General features: G+C 41.1%; 1 protein-coding gene across 3 annotated transcripts in view; it reads left to right on the forward strand.

Moving 5' to 3' along the window:
- The window catches only part of RORA (RAR related orphan receptor A), a 737,001-nt gene that overhangs the window by 664,767 nt on the left and 55,997 nt on the right, over positions 1 to 16,237 (forward strand). The window lies entirely within an intron of this gene.

The following is a 16,237-nucleotide window of genomic DNA, read 5'->3' on the forward strand; positions in this document are numbered from 1 at the left end:
TAAGTAAAAGGAACCATTGTAGATACAGGGAATTCTAATTAGATTGGCATAAAGCCAAAAATATAAAGTAGACATTGCTACCTTATCTTCAGCCCTTGCCTTTAAGAGACAAGAGAATATGAAATAGTGGTAAATTTTGCTTGGTTCCAAGATACTGAAGGAATTTCCCTAGTATTTAAATATATTCACAGTACCAGTTATATAAATCTAAACATAAAACCAATTGCCAATAGGTTTTAAGGTGGTATTCACCATCTGTATGAAAAGTTGACCATTGCTAATAAAGTCTGATCATATCTTTAGAAGGGGGAAACAGATAGCATTTACTGAATCGGAATTACTATTAAAATTCAAAGAAACAGACATACTCGTTTAACCACGATCCAGTCATAGTTAAATCAGAACTGCCCAACAAAACTATTCTGTCTGTTATAATGATCTGAATTCTAGTGTATGAGATCTATTAAATTATGGGACACATAAAAAAGTCATGACATGTTCCTGTTTTGTAATAAACAAACAAGGTAGTGGCTAATGCTCATTGTTAGCTTTTTTTGAGATAAGCCATCAGGTCTGCCCTTTCTGCCTTCTTCTTAATGCCAGTGAAGATCATTTTCATTCTAGGGATGTACTTCTTGGGATTCTCCAAGTAGTCCATCAGTGTATCCTCGCCCCAGGTGATGCTTTTGTTCTCAGTGGCGTCTGTGTAAGAAAATCCAAAGCCTGACGTGTCCTCTGTCCAGAGACCATGGAGATGTGGCCCAGTCTTGTGTTTGCCTCCCTTTCCCACAATGTGGCACTGGGCACACTTCTGGACAAAAATCTTGCTTTTCTCAACATCATTCATATTTAATTCTCTCTTTCGTCACTGGCACTGCTAAGGTTCCCATTCAGAGGGCCAACTTCCTGTTCTCCAAATTTCTAATAAGTTTTCTGATGACTGTTTATCATCAAGAAAGTAAATTCTATTCAGAATTCTCTAAAAACAAATATGTCATAGTTTTAGCAATATTCCTTTAAAAATATTTATGATAACTGCCCCCTTTGTTTTCATGTGTTTACATGGGTAAAACTCTTTCTATTTGGAAATTCAGCTATCCCAAGTACTTACTAAAGCTCTAATCAGCTGAGCTTCATTGCTGATGTTCTGAAATACATGATCACAGAGATTTCTGAAGTTCAGATTTACTTCATTATATTCTTTGAGAGAACTATCCAGAAAGTGACTTCTATTTCCAGTTTGCAAAATGTTTCTCTTGTAGCCCAAGGGAATGTGTTCCTGATGAATACCAGTAGACTTGACCAACCGGAGGACCAACTACAGAATTTCCAATGTTTATAATGCCTCCATCCCAGAGTTTATAACAGTTCTTTATGGTTATTTAAACTCATGCAAGGCTGAGCTTGTATCTCATTACATAATAGTACAAAGTAACTCAGCCAAAACTCTTGGTTCACTCCTCTGGCCTTTTTTGTCTTGTAACCGCCACCTCTGTGATTTTTGCTGCTTCCAAATAAAGGCCAAACCACATGTGTCATCTTCTACATCCTCTTATAGTGCCAGAAAGCCTCACTCTCTAGTTCTCCGATAACCATAGCAGTTGTGAGCATTCTAGATCTTATTTAACTTAAGACAGTGGGTTAATTTTAGGCATGACTATAGAGGGATAATGCAAATTCTTTCACAGCAACTTGAAGTTCAGCCTTCACAGAGGCAAGGAGTACTACAGGTGGCAGAAAATTATTCCTGCCAGCAAATAGTAGTAAAACCAGTTTCTTTAGAACAAAAGGAGGAGAAGACACATCCAGTAGCAGCGGGATTAAATTAGACAGTGGGAGTCGGCTACGCAAACAGTACTTTTTTGAGTGCTTATTGCTGTTCAAGCATTTGGGGATGCGCTATGCGTAAATACATGTTCTGATAAATCGGTTCTTTGTCCTTTATCTTTGTATTGGGGTGGACAAACAAATGTTCCTGGAGGCAAAATAACAAGCCACCATATTCACAAAAGGAAGATAAGGAAGTACAAACTGGTTACATGAATGGCGAGGGGGAACATCTATTGTAATTTTCAAGGTTTCTTCGTTTATGAAGGCTTTTAGGAGGAAGTGAGGTTTGAATCAAAGATGGGCCTCCAGCGGAACCTGAAATGATGAAGAGAAAGGGGAAGCCGTGAACTTCCAGGCATATAGGATCTCCTTTGTGGCCAATAGACTCATGAAACAGGGTTATACCTCTTTTATCACAAAAGATGTCACCTTTGGGTTATGGTCCACAGGCATGTTCGCCAGTCAATGGCGATATCTTCACCTGCAGAGTGAACATGAGAACTGGGAAAGCAGCCTGGACAGTCGGAATAGGAAAAACACTTCCCTAAAATATTTAGACAAGTAATACAAAATTTATTTTAGGAAACTGCCTTAGTTCTCTGCTTTTACATGACGTGTTCATAAAAGAGAAGAGGCGGGTTAGAAATGGGGTGGAGGTGAGAATAAATGGCTTCAATTCAGAAGTTGTCATGCCAGATTTTTCTCCTCCCTATTTCTATTTATGAAACTTTGCACAGCACCCTCAATTTTGAGGGTATATTTAGGATGTGTTTCCACTTGGCGATGGAGAACACAGATCCCCTTGTCCACAACTGGGTGGGTTTATTAGAAGAGAGAGCATGAAATAAAGATGAGGGAGACACCCAGGATGAGGTGCATTTTTTTTCCGAAACACTCACCTGAAGTGCCAGATGCTCCAAAAGCTTTTGCATTTACGGAGAGTAAGAAATCTCTCTGCTGTCTGTGCTTCGCTGGAAAGTAGAGGGACTATGGCTCTTTCAAGTGGGGGAGATTTGTGTAACAGAAGGAAACAGCAGAAAATAGGTCAGAAAAGTCAAGTGACCTGCAGAGATGGGTGTTTGGAGATGTGCAAGCAAGTTTCCACAATCACTTACCAGATTCACTTACAAATATCAGGAGTAAAGGCCGAAAGTAGAAACATGTATTCTGGGCAGGAGGGAGTGAGGAAGAGGGAGGAGTGGGTTATCATTTTTCCTTCAAATCACTACCATTTGCAGCATTTTAAAAAACATTTCCTTAAAGTCATTTTGTTCAACGGATGACAGTATTTCTTGGGAAGATAGTTAAAAAAAAAAAGGAAAAACAATTCAATTTTTTTTTCCTTTTCAACCACCACCTTCCTTTTCTCCCACCTGTGAATACAAGACAATTTCATTCTTTGGGTACTTTCTTGGCCCTATTCTGCTTGAATATCCCAACATTGTACAATCACTTTTTCTTTCAAGCAGTAACCTAGTACCAAACAGAATTTTAACATCACTACTAATTCTTTGAACAAGGCTGTGTTGGCAATTATGAAACAGGGTAGACATTGGCAAGTGCTTTCAGAATAATTATAGGGTTTCTCAAGTTGTACAGTATAAATAATTGCTGGTTTAAAAGCATTATTGTGAACAGCAATTTATACTAAAATTTGTATTTGCTCCTTGACACCCATATATGTTGAGAGTGCCTCACTCCCTCTCCTACCTCCCCTGCCTCTTCGCCTTAAGCTCTCAAGGGCTTTGGAACCTTTTGGTTTTATTACACTTTAAACTTAGCAAGGCAACTACATGTCTAGGCCATAGTAAATAAGACTAAGAGTAATGCATTTAATCAATGGGCATGAATGAAGTAATGAAACTGTTTCATCTCTGGCCACCTGGTGTGCTCCCCGGACGCTGATGTACAGGAAGACCATTTTGGTACAGAGAGAAGCTAAGAACTGCAGTGGCATCACTTTTGTCTGGCAAGTAGGGCACACTGAGGATTATCACCTCTTCCTTGGCTTATGATGGTGTGGATGCAGGGCACAGAGGACCGAGACACAGGAAGCCCTTGGAGATCATGCAGTTCTAAAGTGGCCACAGAGACATTAAAATATATGTTTTCCTCTCTGTGGAAATTTAAATTTTATCCTATGGTACATTAAAAATGGGTGGGTATATCAGAAAAGTGGGGGAGTGAGCGTGGGGGAAAGAAAGCCTTGATGAATGGGGGAGAATGGTTTTTGAAGGGTTCTTCTCTTTGGGTGAATGCTAAAAAGCAGTCCTCCTTTTCCAAACAGGTGACCGTATGTGTCATCTTCTTGTCTTTCTGTTGATCCTAGTGGATTCTCTTACCCAGCCTGAGAACTCCCCTGAGATTTTTCACACCCTGAATGTTTCTCACCAAAGTAGCTAGTGTTCTAGGATAATGTGTTTTTTGTTTCAACTGTGGTTCCTGGTTTATGCTCTCTAAAGCCCTTTTAAGCCATATTTTCCATGATTGTTCAGTGCTGGCTTTGGTATTTAAATAAGTCTTTCAATGGGTCGTTAGCCCTGTAATTAATTCTAGCTATTTTTAAATGGTGCCTTGGTTATTAAGGCACCGCCATATTCACAACAGTCTTGTCTTTCTTGAAGAATTACTAAGCATTTGCTGATTTTTTTAGTGCCAAAAATATTGCAGTTTTATCTCATTAATAGGAATATATTTCTCATTAATAGGAAGAGTCAATCTTTTTGAATGAGGACAGAAAATATTTAACTGTTACACTTCCATATTATAGCATTGTGCTTTTGTTTTTCTTTGAAATAATCACAATTATTTCATAGTGTACCCATAGTGTACCCCAGGCCCTGTCGTAGCTAGATGTATTTTACTTACGTTTTAAAAAAATCAGTATCAGCAAATCACAATACTTCAATAGAAAATAATTTTACAGAGAAAGAGAAGTGACTGGATTAAAATCACTTACCCAGTGTTAGAGAAGAAAAAATCCCAACTTCTTTCCCTGCTCTCTTATATTCGTGTCTGGGGCCCCACAAAATAAAATTACAATACAGGTTACCAGTAGAAAAAGGATTATTTTATATGTATATGAGGGCGCCTCACAGATACTAAGTGAAAACCCCCAGGAAGGACGTCAGAGCTGTAGACTTACATACCATTTTAACAAAGGGCAATAAAATTTTGGAGAAGTGACAAGATAAAGGAAAATGGTTTGAGGCTTCTAGGGGCAGTAAATTGTGGGAAGGTAAATATATGTGGGAACTAATGGAAGACAAGCGTTATTTCAGTAAGGTTTGTTTTAGCAGATTTAAGTCAGTGCCCACCTCTAGTGGTAAGGGTTGTCTCCTCTTCCTAGTATGGGTTGGGGCAAAGGGCACCTTTACAAGGGGAGATGTATGCCTTGCCTTTAGCCAGAACGGGGGAGGGTAGAGAGCTTTTTCTGCTATTTCTCAGTTACTTTCAGCTCAAAACAATCTTCATGCCAAAGTGTCATAATTTTGGGTAGCATATTCTGATCTTCTCACCAGTTAGTTGCAGAGTTAAATTAAAACTTAAACCTCTGACTTTTAGCCCATTCTTTTGATGTCTCAGTGCTTTATTATATAATATTAAAATAGCTGTTAGTCTCTGTGATACCACTACAAGAGGCTTACCAATTCTAATTTTAGAACCAACAACCAGCCTGCCTCCACACCTTTGGCACATGTCACAATCAGTCACAGCACAGTGCATCTCAACCAGCCCCTGCAAGCATTCACTTGAAATCCATGTGACTCAGAATATGAACTGAAACTCGCTTGCCATCTTGACCTTATAGTAATCCCAGGATAAAGCAGCAATTCCTGGTTCAAAAAAGCAGATGGAGATTAACTTCGATTATTATCTGGGATCAGATAAAAATATCAGTAGCTCATATAACAATAGTAATAGCAGTTACCGCTGTATGTCAGGCATTGAGCTAGTTGCTTACATATATTCTTGCATTTGAGCTTCATAACAACCCTGTGAAGTAGTTACTGTTATCTCTGTGGTAGAGATTAGGAAATAGAGAGTTAGAGAGGTTAAATCACTTGCCCATAATCACAGTGCTAATAACTGGAAGATTTAGCATTGGGGTCCAAGGCTGTCTATCCGTAAACCCACTCTTTGACATCCAACAGCATACATGGAGAGGTCCATGTGCTGATCCCTTGTAGACCAGCCCTAGATGTCACAAGAGTAGTTATTAACTTTCTACCTTCAGCCTTTTCTTATAATCCTATGAATTCCTTTGGCGTCTGTTGGTGGCAGGCCGTAGTAAATGTAGTTCAGAAGAAAACGCCTGCCCCAGTTGACTTTTTATATGCTTTAATTTGTGTTGGGTTTTGCCATAGAGTTTCCACACTAGAAGGAAAAACCTGAGGCTGTCATTGGGTATTATAGTAACTCTTTCATTCCACTCCTGGGTGGTAGGTATTACATGCTAGAAGCAGTTGGTAGGATTTCCTTATTTATTTATTCCTTTGGAGTGTCTGCTGTGTGTCAGGCACTAAGGCAGGCACTGGGAAGACAGGATGGGGAAGAATGACAGGTTCTTACTCTATACATCTTATTCTTAATGTGTAGAGACAGCTGATAAATAAGTGGCATTCCAGGGAGTGATAAATGCTTTGAAGAATGAAAGCAGGTATTCGTAGCAGTTGACTTATGGGGAGAGGGCTGGGGATGCCTCGGGTTTTTTATTTACTGCGGACCCTGGGACAAACATTAAGAGAAACTTTTTAAAATTCAGCGGAAGCTTCTGTATCTCTAAATATGACTGCAGTGCACTTGTGGCTAGGACGGAGACTGAGGAAAATGTCAAGTGGACATGGCGTCATTTCAGTGTCATTTTTCTGTTTGACACCACTATCATTTTCCCAGCCTCCTGGGCCCTTCTCTCCCTGATAACTCCCTGCACCTGCAGCTGCATCGTGTTCTACCTACTGTGCAAAGTTCCCTGCCTCTCCCTACCACCACCACTGTGAACCATGAAGGATCCTGTGTTTTGTGTCCTCAAGGTCAGGCCCCCGGTGGCTACGGAAGTTCAACCAGCTACACTGATAGAAGAGCCTGGGCTCCTTCTTCCCAAATGAGTTGTTTCTGTTCACACTGGTTCTGTTTTCCTCTGTGAAATTAGGAGGTTGGGATAAACCCTAACCGAAAAGGTGGCAGGAGAATGAACAGATGTGCTGGCAGTACTGCCTGGGTCTCACCCCAGCTTGGTAACCTTGGGACAGTCACTTTATGTCTCTGAGCCTCAGGTGTCTTGGCTGGAAAGAAAGGGGTTTGATTTGTTAATCACAGAGGCCTTGACGGGCCTGGCACTGAATGATTTAAAAGATTCCATGTAGCTCTTGAGAGTACACTAAACAAAACCAAAACTATGATTTACTACAGGCAGTACATCTCTTTCCAGAGAAGTGTCAGATGAGGAAAGAGGAGAGAAGTAAGGTATCGTTGTGGGGCAATAGGAGAAATTATTCCAGATCTATTAACTTTCCTTCCTGAGGACAGTTAGTGAGGGAAATGAACTCTTATGAGGTCGTTAATGACATCAGAGCAAAGAGGATTCTTTGTACTCTCAAACTATGTTTAATTTCTTCAACTTTAGAAATGACAGGTCTTAACTAAGTCAGCCATGTCGGGATGTTGGAGTTGAGCAGGGAGCAGGATGAGCCAAAGCATCAGAATCACTTTCTTGTGAAACTGGCTGGCTTCTGCTTGTTATCTGTCATTTTACTCCATATTGAGGTCAGAGTGGTAAAGCTATTATGCAGTATACATTTCCTTTTGCTTAAAAGACATGAGATTCTCAAAACAACAGGGAAAGGCCCTTACTCTTACCAGTAGTTTTCAAATGCTGAAAATAAATGTGCCTAGATATAGTCTATGCAGATAGATTAATGTGCTGCATATTCCGTATATAGCTATAGTTATTTCTTAATTGAGTTCACTTTGGAATACTGTGAAATTGCCTTATAGAAATCTGAAACATAAAACGATACTACTTACTTTGTAGCTGTCTGGTGTTCTTCTAAAGGTGTTGGTTAAGTGTCATGAAGCACCAGTGGTCCACACAGTGAACCTTCTGGACAGACTAAATTAGCAGAAGGAGAAGCAAAACCAGCGTAGCTCTGCAAAATGCTGCTGCTTGTTTTCTGTAATTGTGGTAATGAGTTAATTCAGTTGAAAGTTTATTTTTGTATGCTTGTCTTCCATGCAGTTTTGAGGTGTGAATTCAGCCATTCATTGCTTGAGTTTTTATTATTTTGGAATTAGGGTAGCATCGCTTGTGTTCCCACATCATCCCCTTGGAGAGTCACCATCTACACGACAATATATATACTTCATTTACTTTTTTCTCTGAGTGTCCTTGAGCCTTAAGGAAAACAAATAACATCAGAAAATATTATTTTCCATTGAAAGCTGATACATGTGTGTGCTGACAATAACTTTAATCCCTTTAATGTCCAAGTGAGGAGGGCTGAAAACTGGTAACACTTTCATTGCTATATATATATTTTTATTGTACTTTAGATTCCAGGGTACATTGATTGATATTTTTAAAATATGCTCTTATAGCAAAAGGAAGTTTGATATCTTTCTGGTGAGCACTTAATGGAGAAACTACTGATGCATAAATTACAAATTCTGTGGCTTTATTTTTTTAGATGAATGTGTTTGGGCTTGAATATGAACAACTTAAGACTTAAAAATTACCATCTAAATTTCAAGTCTTAAATGTTCCTCTTCCATACGTTTTTTATTTTTTTAAGCAGTCTCACTCTGCCACCCAAGCTGGAGTGCAGTGGTGTGATCTCAGCTCACTGCAACCTCCGCCTCCCGGGTTCAAGCAGTTCTCTGCCTCAGCCTTCTGAGTAGCTGGGATTAAAGATGCTTACCACCACACCCAGCTAATTTTTGTATTTTTAGTAGAGACGGGGTTTCGCCATGTTGGCCAGGCTAGTCTTGAACTCCTGACCTCATGATCCACCTGCCTTGGCCTCTTAAAGTGCTGGGTATGAGCCACCATGCCCAGCCCCTCTTCTATACTTTTTACAAGGTCAGAAGCATCTCAAATATAGACAATTAAATCTTCAGCCATTTGGTTTCGAATATCACTTTTGTTTCATAAAATGAGCTATGTTGTCCTTACAATTCAATTGTTGGCCAGAAGAAAATCAGACACTTTATAAAAAGCAGGACTTTAAAAGACACTCGTGTCCTATTGGAGGCTGTTTCACAATACACAGTAAAAATATGAATTTTATTTTTTGTTTTGTTGATTGGAAAGGAGATGGGGGAGGGTGAAGGGTGATATTGCAGTTGAAATTTGTAATTTGAAAGCAGAGAAATTTGATGAAATTAAAAGATTACCATATGAGTATCACCAGATCCCCCCTCCCACACACACACACCTACACCTATCCCCAGGCAGTTTTCTGTGGAAATTTACCTTGGTGTTTAAAAATCATTGCAATTAGAAGAGTGATACTAAAAATAGTATACCACCACCGTAGGAAGCATGCCAAACGTGAGATCCTGAGAAACTGCACAGCATTTTCTCATCCAAAGTTTAGTACCTTGGTCTTACAGTGTTTGACACCAAAAAACATAGCAAGTACTGTTTTATATGTAGCCTATTCCCTGGTGCCTAGTTTGTTCCTTAAATTAATTCATGGGCAATGAATGGGGGAGGAAAAATGACAACAAGTATGCCCTGTTGATATAGTAAGTGCTGCTTTCCAACACTCACTCCCTACCTAAGAAAATAGCTTTATCTTCTTCCCTCGTGCCCAGCTTGATTGCAGACAGCAAGAGAGTAGATGGAAACTCTGGGGATTTTTACTGTTATATGATTAACTCCACCCAACACAACATGCTTATTAATTCCTTGTTTTTCATAACTTTGGGATGAAATATGGCGTTTTGTTGCCTGTTTACAAAATAGGCAACAGACATAGAACGTAAGAGCTGCTACAAATAATAGAACATATCAAGAATGCCAGAGATTTTCCCTATTTTCATCAACAAGACCATGTTAAACTGCGTGTATCAAGAAGCAATGTAATAGAAGCAATGTAAAGTTCCTTGATTACATTTTTATCCACAACATTATTTTAAACTAAGGCCATTTACCGTGAAGTATAGTATTTATACTTCTTGCCTTCCAACGCTTGAGGGTTGGGAAAACCTACATTACGGTATTTCTCAGAAAGGAACACATTCTCCCCTGGAAATCGTTGGCTGACATTAGCAAATTCAGGCCACCTATTCATTTAAGACTGTTGTGTGTGTTTGGTAATCTAGAATGGCTTGCCCGAAGAGTCTCTTTTGGAAAAGTACTAGCACAGTGCCCGAAATGCCAGGGCGTGGAAAGTCTTGGTCTCGGTGGGGAAATGACTGCAGTGTTCGTGGAGACAGTGTTTTCGCTTGGCTGACATTAATGACAACCCAATGCTACACGCTCACTGAGTGTTTTCATTTCAGAAGAGCATCTAAACCACTGAGTGCTTTCAAGTCGTCTTCTTTTACTGTGAAACCAGAAACCATGCCGACGGCGACTTTCAGTAATAACCTATGTCCCAACTGCAGGCTGTGTTAAACTTCTTGTCATATAATTTTCTAATTTCTGTGTAGGTAGTTGTAGCAAACAACTTAAGTTTCTTTCAGAGCGTATTTTCATGCAGCAGTGATGGGTAATGAAATCAGAATTTCCACAAAGTCTGCCTTAATTGAACAGCAATGTCAGAAGAAATAAAACATGAGACCTAAGAGTTTTCTCCCCAAGTCATTTACGTTATTAGGTAACGAGGCTGATTTTATTTTAACAAATGTACTAGGAGATACACTTCCACATGAACATTGCCCCTTCAAAGCAGTCAACTGGGGAGGCTAAATGTCCGTTCCCATAATGCTGTCACTGCCAAAAGCTAATATATAACTCCTCCTCTGAAGTGGCTTTCACTTCCTTTGGCAATGTTTTAATATTCTCCATAGGGCCCATAGTTCTCCTAGAAAATAGTGAGCTTGATATTTGAAAACAACCCATAGTTAATGTATTGAAAAAGGTAAGAGAAGAAACCAAGCCAGGCCATTTTTCTTTTTTTTTTTTGAGACGGAGTTGCGCTCTTGTTACCCAGGCTGGAGTGCAATGGCGCGATCTTGGCTCACCGCAACATCCGCCTCCCTGGTTCAGGCAATTCTCCTGCCCCAGCCTCCTGAGTCGCTGGGATTACAGGCACGCGCCACCATGCCCAGCTAATTTTTTGTATTTTTAGTAGAGACGGGGTTTCACCATGTTGACCAGGATGGTCTCGATCTCTTGACCTGGTGATCCACCCGCCTCGGCCTCCCACAGTGCTGGGATTACAGGCGTGAGCCACCGCGCCCGGCCCAAGGCCATTTTTCTTAAAATACATGTTTAAGCAAAAGGCCAGGCACAGTGGCTTACACCTGTAATCCCAGCACTTTGGGAGGCCAAGGTGGGAGGATCACCTGAGGTCAGGAGTTAGAGACCAGCCTGGCCAATATGGAGAAACCCCGTTTCTGATAAAAGTCAGGCATGGTGGCAGGCACCTATAATCCCAGCTACTCGGGAGGCTGACACAGGAGAATTCTTTGAACCCAGGGGGGGCGGAGGTTGCAGTGAGCTGAGATCATGCCACTGCACTCCAGCCTGAGTGACAGAGCGAGACCCTATCTTGAAAAAATAAAAATAAAAAAGGAGGAAGGGCTACAACTCTGTCTTATCTCATTGGCACTGAGAGCAGCTGCATAAGGAATAACTCCAGGTAGTTTGGGGCAGTGACAACATCAGAACTTCGATGATCAGTTCTCATTTTGGTGTTGAGGCCGGAGCCAGTGAATTTGTTGGAAGAAAATATTGGCCACGTGCTTTCTTCATCTAGAAAATTAATAGAGTAGATAACAGTGACGACAACGAAGAACATTCGAAGGCTATCATCCGCCACAGCACAGGGGCATCTCCACACCCACGATACATGTCAGATATCCAGATTAGCCCAATCTTGATTGTACACATTATTGGTTGTGTCAGAACCGCTACCCCCCAACAAAATTCTACACAAGCAGTGAGTGTGGGAAGCTGAACGGAGGGACAACACGAGGGAAAATCCTTCTCAAAAGAGCACAGAATGGTGACTTTCATTGTCATCCTGTGATAGTAATCATGGACAGTTCTGACTTCAGCCACCAGTTCAGAAATGGCTAAGATACAGGAGACTTTGGTCATGAGGCCGCTTGGTGTTTTTACCGCAGTCAGACAGAATTCCCTGTTTGCAGGCTCCGCAAACCTCCGTTACACAGCCTTGAGTTGAGGACAAGCGTGTGCTGGGGAATTTGATGTAGGTTTTAGTTGTGACATTGAAGCTTTCCCCCACAGGAAGTCCTTTGGAACTATCATCGTTTTCTTCCACTTCCCAGTTTGGTGTTTGAAAATATAAAAATGGGCTTTATTAAAATTCCGTTTTTTTAAGGTTTATGAGCTGTCACTGAAGACTAGACAGAACTGCCCCCTATCTTCCTGTCTCTGTCTGCTTCTCCCGGGGACTGCTCTGGCTTACTGCAGATGGGGGAACGTAGCCACACTGGAGTGAAATGAATGGTAACTTTCCTGGAGAAGTTGGTCACGATCTCAAAATCTTTGGCCCACTGGTAATTTATAGCTGTTGCTAAAGTATTTGTGACCAATTTCCTTGAGTTTAGCGATTACTCTCTCCGTAGACAGACATCCAAATAACAATTCATCCTAAATCGAATTCCTGGAATATTAAAATACATCATGAGTTTAGGAAATCTGTTAGTTAGCCCTCAAAGTTTTTCATTTTTTTTCTTACACAATCCTTTCTTCTCCCCATTTTTCAGTTAGAGTTGAATGAGAAGCAGACCCTAGCAATGTCAATGGCATTTGTCAGGTTAGGAGAAGGGTGGGAAACTGTAGTAGCAGGTGGGACAGCTGGTTCCACGGCCTCTTGACTCCCTGACTTAGAGGAGACTGAAGGCAACCTGATCACCATGTGCAGAAGTTGCCTTTCTCCATTTTAAGTTCTTCCCTAAAGCCTCTTTGAGGAAAGTCCCTGCAATGATACAGTAGAAAAATCACACACACTTATTTATTAAAAACAAATTCTGTTCCCGTTCCTGAGATCTCACCTACCTCATTGAGGACGTGTTTTCGCAAAGTGCTTTGAAACGGGATAAAGGATCTTAAAGAATAGAATAGTTGTAAAATTATGCCCAAAGAAGACATCCTTTGAGGTTAATTTGCATTGTCTTAAAGCCAGGAATGAGGAAGGAAAGGAAAATAACAGATTCATTTGAAAATGGACCATGCTCTCAAATTGGACAGTGATCGTCTTTCTATCACACCGTTGAACTTAGCACACCAGAAAAGGCTTGATTTTTCTCTTGTAGATAACTACAACTCCCTCTTAAAAAGATTCCTAAAATAGACTGATATTTCTCTGGTAGAGTACCTGTTTTCCTACTGACAATGTTACGTTCCATACTAATTAGTTCATATAGCTTAACTGACAACTCAAAAAGCTGATTCCAGGAACAGGAAACTGGCTTCAATAGAAATATTATTGTTTATAGGGAAGGGTGGGGACAGGTAAGGACTAAACACATTTATCTTTGAGACATACTTTAAAGGGTATTTTAAATGAATAATAATTCCTCATAAGTGCTAGCCATTCTTCTCATTATTGGTGGATATGTTTAAGGTGTGGCTGGTTTTTAAAACATACCAAAGGTTATGAATCCCCCAAAAAATCTGTTCCATTCAGAATTTATTTGGAAGTCTACACACTTACGCAAATGATTATTTTCTAAACTTTAATTCTCTCTTTTTTTAACTCGATTTCTTGAAATTGCTTTCATTGACTGCTTCAAGGCCTCTGAATAGCTGTGAAGGCAAAATCGAGGCAAGTCTTGCTGAATAGTTGGGTTGACTTTTTTGGAACACTGAGCTGATCCAGCCACCCCACTGGGCTTGGTTCCCCAACACCTCACAGCAAATGCACTTATTTGCTGAATATGTTTTTATATTATCACACTGGGGGCTACCTCGGAAGCTCCCCCTCTGTCCTCATCCTCCTTGACGTGGCCTTCAACTTCGTCCATTACCTCAATACCTTAGACTCTCGGAGGTGAGAACAGTGTAGCTTGAGGTTCTAAAATGCTTTGCTGATGGAAAAGGTTTCATTTTGAATAGTGAATTACAATAGGAAATGGATTTGCATTACTGACATTACCTGCAATGGGCTTTGCCTCTATTGATTTAAAGCAAAAGTGCACAATTGGTGGACTTCAAAGAGAGAGAGAGAAAAAAATAACCTAAGTTTGTCCTAGCATGTTCAATTAAAATTGTTTACTTTGAAGGGAAAAAAAAAACTTTTATTTTTACATCACCATATTAGCATGGTGTTGCCTTGTCTCATCTGTAATAGCAAGACATGGTATTGAAAAAATTTCTCTTCATTTGGTAGTAGAATTGTTATTTTCTAAAATTAAGTTTAAAAAAAAAGGGGGGGGGAATCACGAGGGGTTAGGTGTATAAAAATGGTGTTCTAGCTGCCACAGTGTTCTAGGGACGAGAACTTTTATTTTGGATCCTGAAGAGAAAACTTCATTGTGTTTTCTTTCCTAAACCAAAATGCAATGAAAAGGAAAAATGAGTCACCACGTAGTCTGCTCTTCCACTTTCTCTCTTCCCTGACGAGATGACACCTGCTGGGTTTTGCCATAAAAAGAGGTCCCTGTTGTTGGGGAAATGGAAGGTCGCTCTTCACATCACAGTGTAATACAGCGGGACTGGCTGTGGAAGATGATCTAGTGGACCGCTGTGTCCAAGAACAGATGAGGAAGCTGAGCCCTGGAAAAAGAGAGTCACAGGGTGTTACAGGCATCTGGTGAATTTTCCTCACTGCACGGGCAGTTGTGAACCCTCCGATCCCTGCAGCTCAGTCTTCTCCCTGTTTTACCTCAGTGTGTGAGGCCTCTCCCCCACTGCCTCCACTTACCACCCCTCCAACATGCCAGCCTCGCTGTGGGCTTTCCCTAGAAAGAAACACTGGTTTCTTTCAGTCGTTCCCTGGTTAGTGTCATTTCTCACATTAGGCCTCTGTGTTAGAAATAAAGCTGCTAAACTCCATGTCGTTATACGAAAGAAATACAGTGACCTATCCTTCATTCTTCCGAAAGTTTCCTCAACTCCAGCTGCAGCCCCTGCCAAATACTATCACCCTTAAAAGATAGACAGTGATTCCAGCACTGTGGGAGGCCAAGACAGGTAGATCACTTGAGTCCAGGAGTTCAAGGTCAGCTTGGGCAATATGGCAAAACCCCATCTCTACTTAAAAAAAAAAAAAAAAAGCTGGGTGTGGTGGTATGTACCTGCCTGTAGTCCCAGCTACTCAGGAGGCTAAGGTGGGAGGATTGCTTCAGGCCAGGAAGCAGAGGTTGCAGTGAGCTGTGATTACACCAGTGCACTCCAGCCTGGGTGACAGAGTAAGACCCAGTTTAAAAAAAAGACAGTGGTGATGATTATAGCTAACATTTATGGAGCACTTACTATGTGCTGGGCACTGATGCTATAGGCACTTTACTTGTGTACCCTGTAATAATGAGATAGGGCTTGTTTTAAAGGTGAGGACACTGAAGCACCAAGAGATTCAGAAAGTGCCCGAGTTCTCATAGCTAGCAAATGTCAGGGCCGGGATTCAACCCTAGACTCTAGAGTTTGCAAATCAAATCTCTGTACTTTACCTTCAAGGTTATAATCAACTCTCCTCTTTCTCCTTAAAAAAATTAAAAAGCTTTCACTTTCATCCTTAATTCCTGTGCGGTGAAGCTCATGCAGCAGGATGAGGGACACTCGTGGGTTCTGGGCATCCTTTTTCTGTCCCTGGTGAAGCTCATGCAGCAGGATGAGGGACACTCGTGGGTTCTGGGCATTCTTTTTCTGTCCCTGGTGAAGCTCATGCAGCAGGATGAGGGACACTCGTGGGTTCTGGGCATCCTTTTTCTGTCCCTGGTGGCCAGTCATGCAGGTTCTCAGCAAGTGTTGGCAGGACTAGCAGCTGGATGGACCCAATGTGTGGACTCGTATGTTGAGGGGCGAAGGGTGATGTGTATGTGTGAGCATGTGGGGTGTGTGTGCACAGTATATGTGTGTGTGGCATTTGTGGTGTGCATCTGTGGTGTGTGTGGTGGTGTATGTGTGGTGTCTGAGGTCCATATGTAGGGTGGGTGTGAGTGTGTGTGTTCTGTGTCCTTGGTGCCCAGGCATGCAGGTTCTCAGCAAGTGGAGGTAGGGCTTGCCGCTGAATAGACCTGTATGTGAGGTGTGCATGTGTGCCATGTGTGC

Source organism: Sapajus apella, unplaced genomic scaffold, assembly GCF_009761245.1.
Source record: "Sapajus apella isolate SASKATOON/1434 unplaced genomic scaffold, GSC_monkey_1.0 scaffold37, whole genome shotgun sequence".
Lineage (NCBI taxonomy): Eukaryota > Metazoa > Chordata > Mammalia > Primates > Cebidae > Sapajus > Sapajus apella.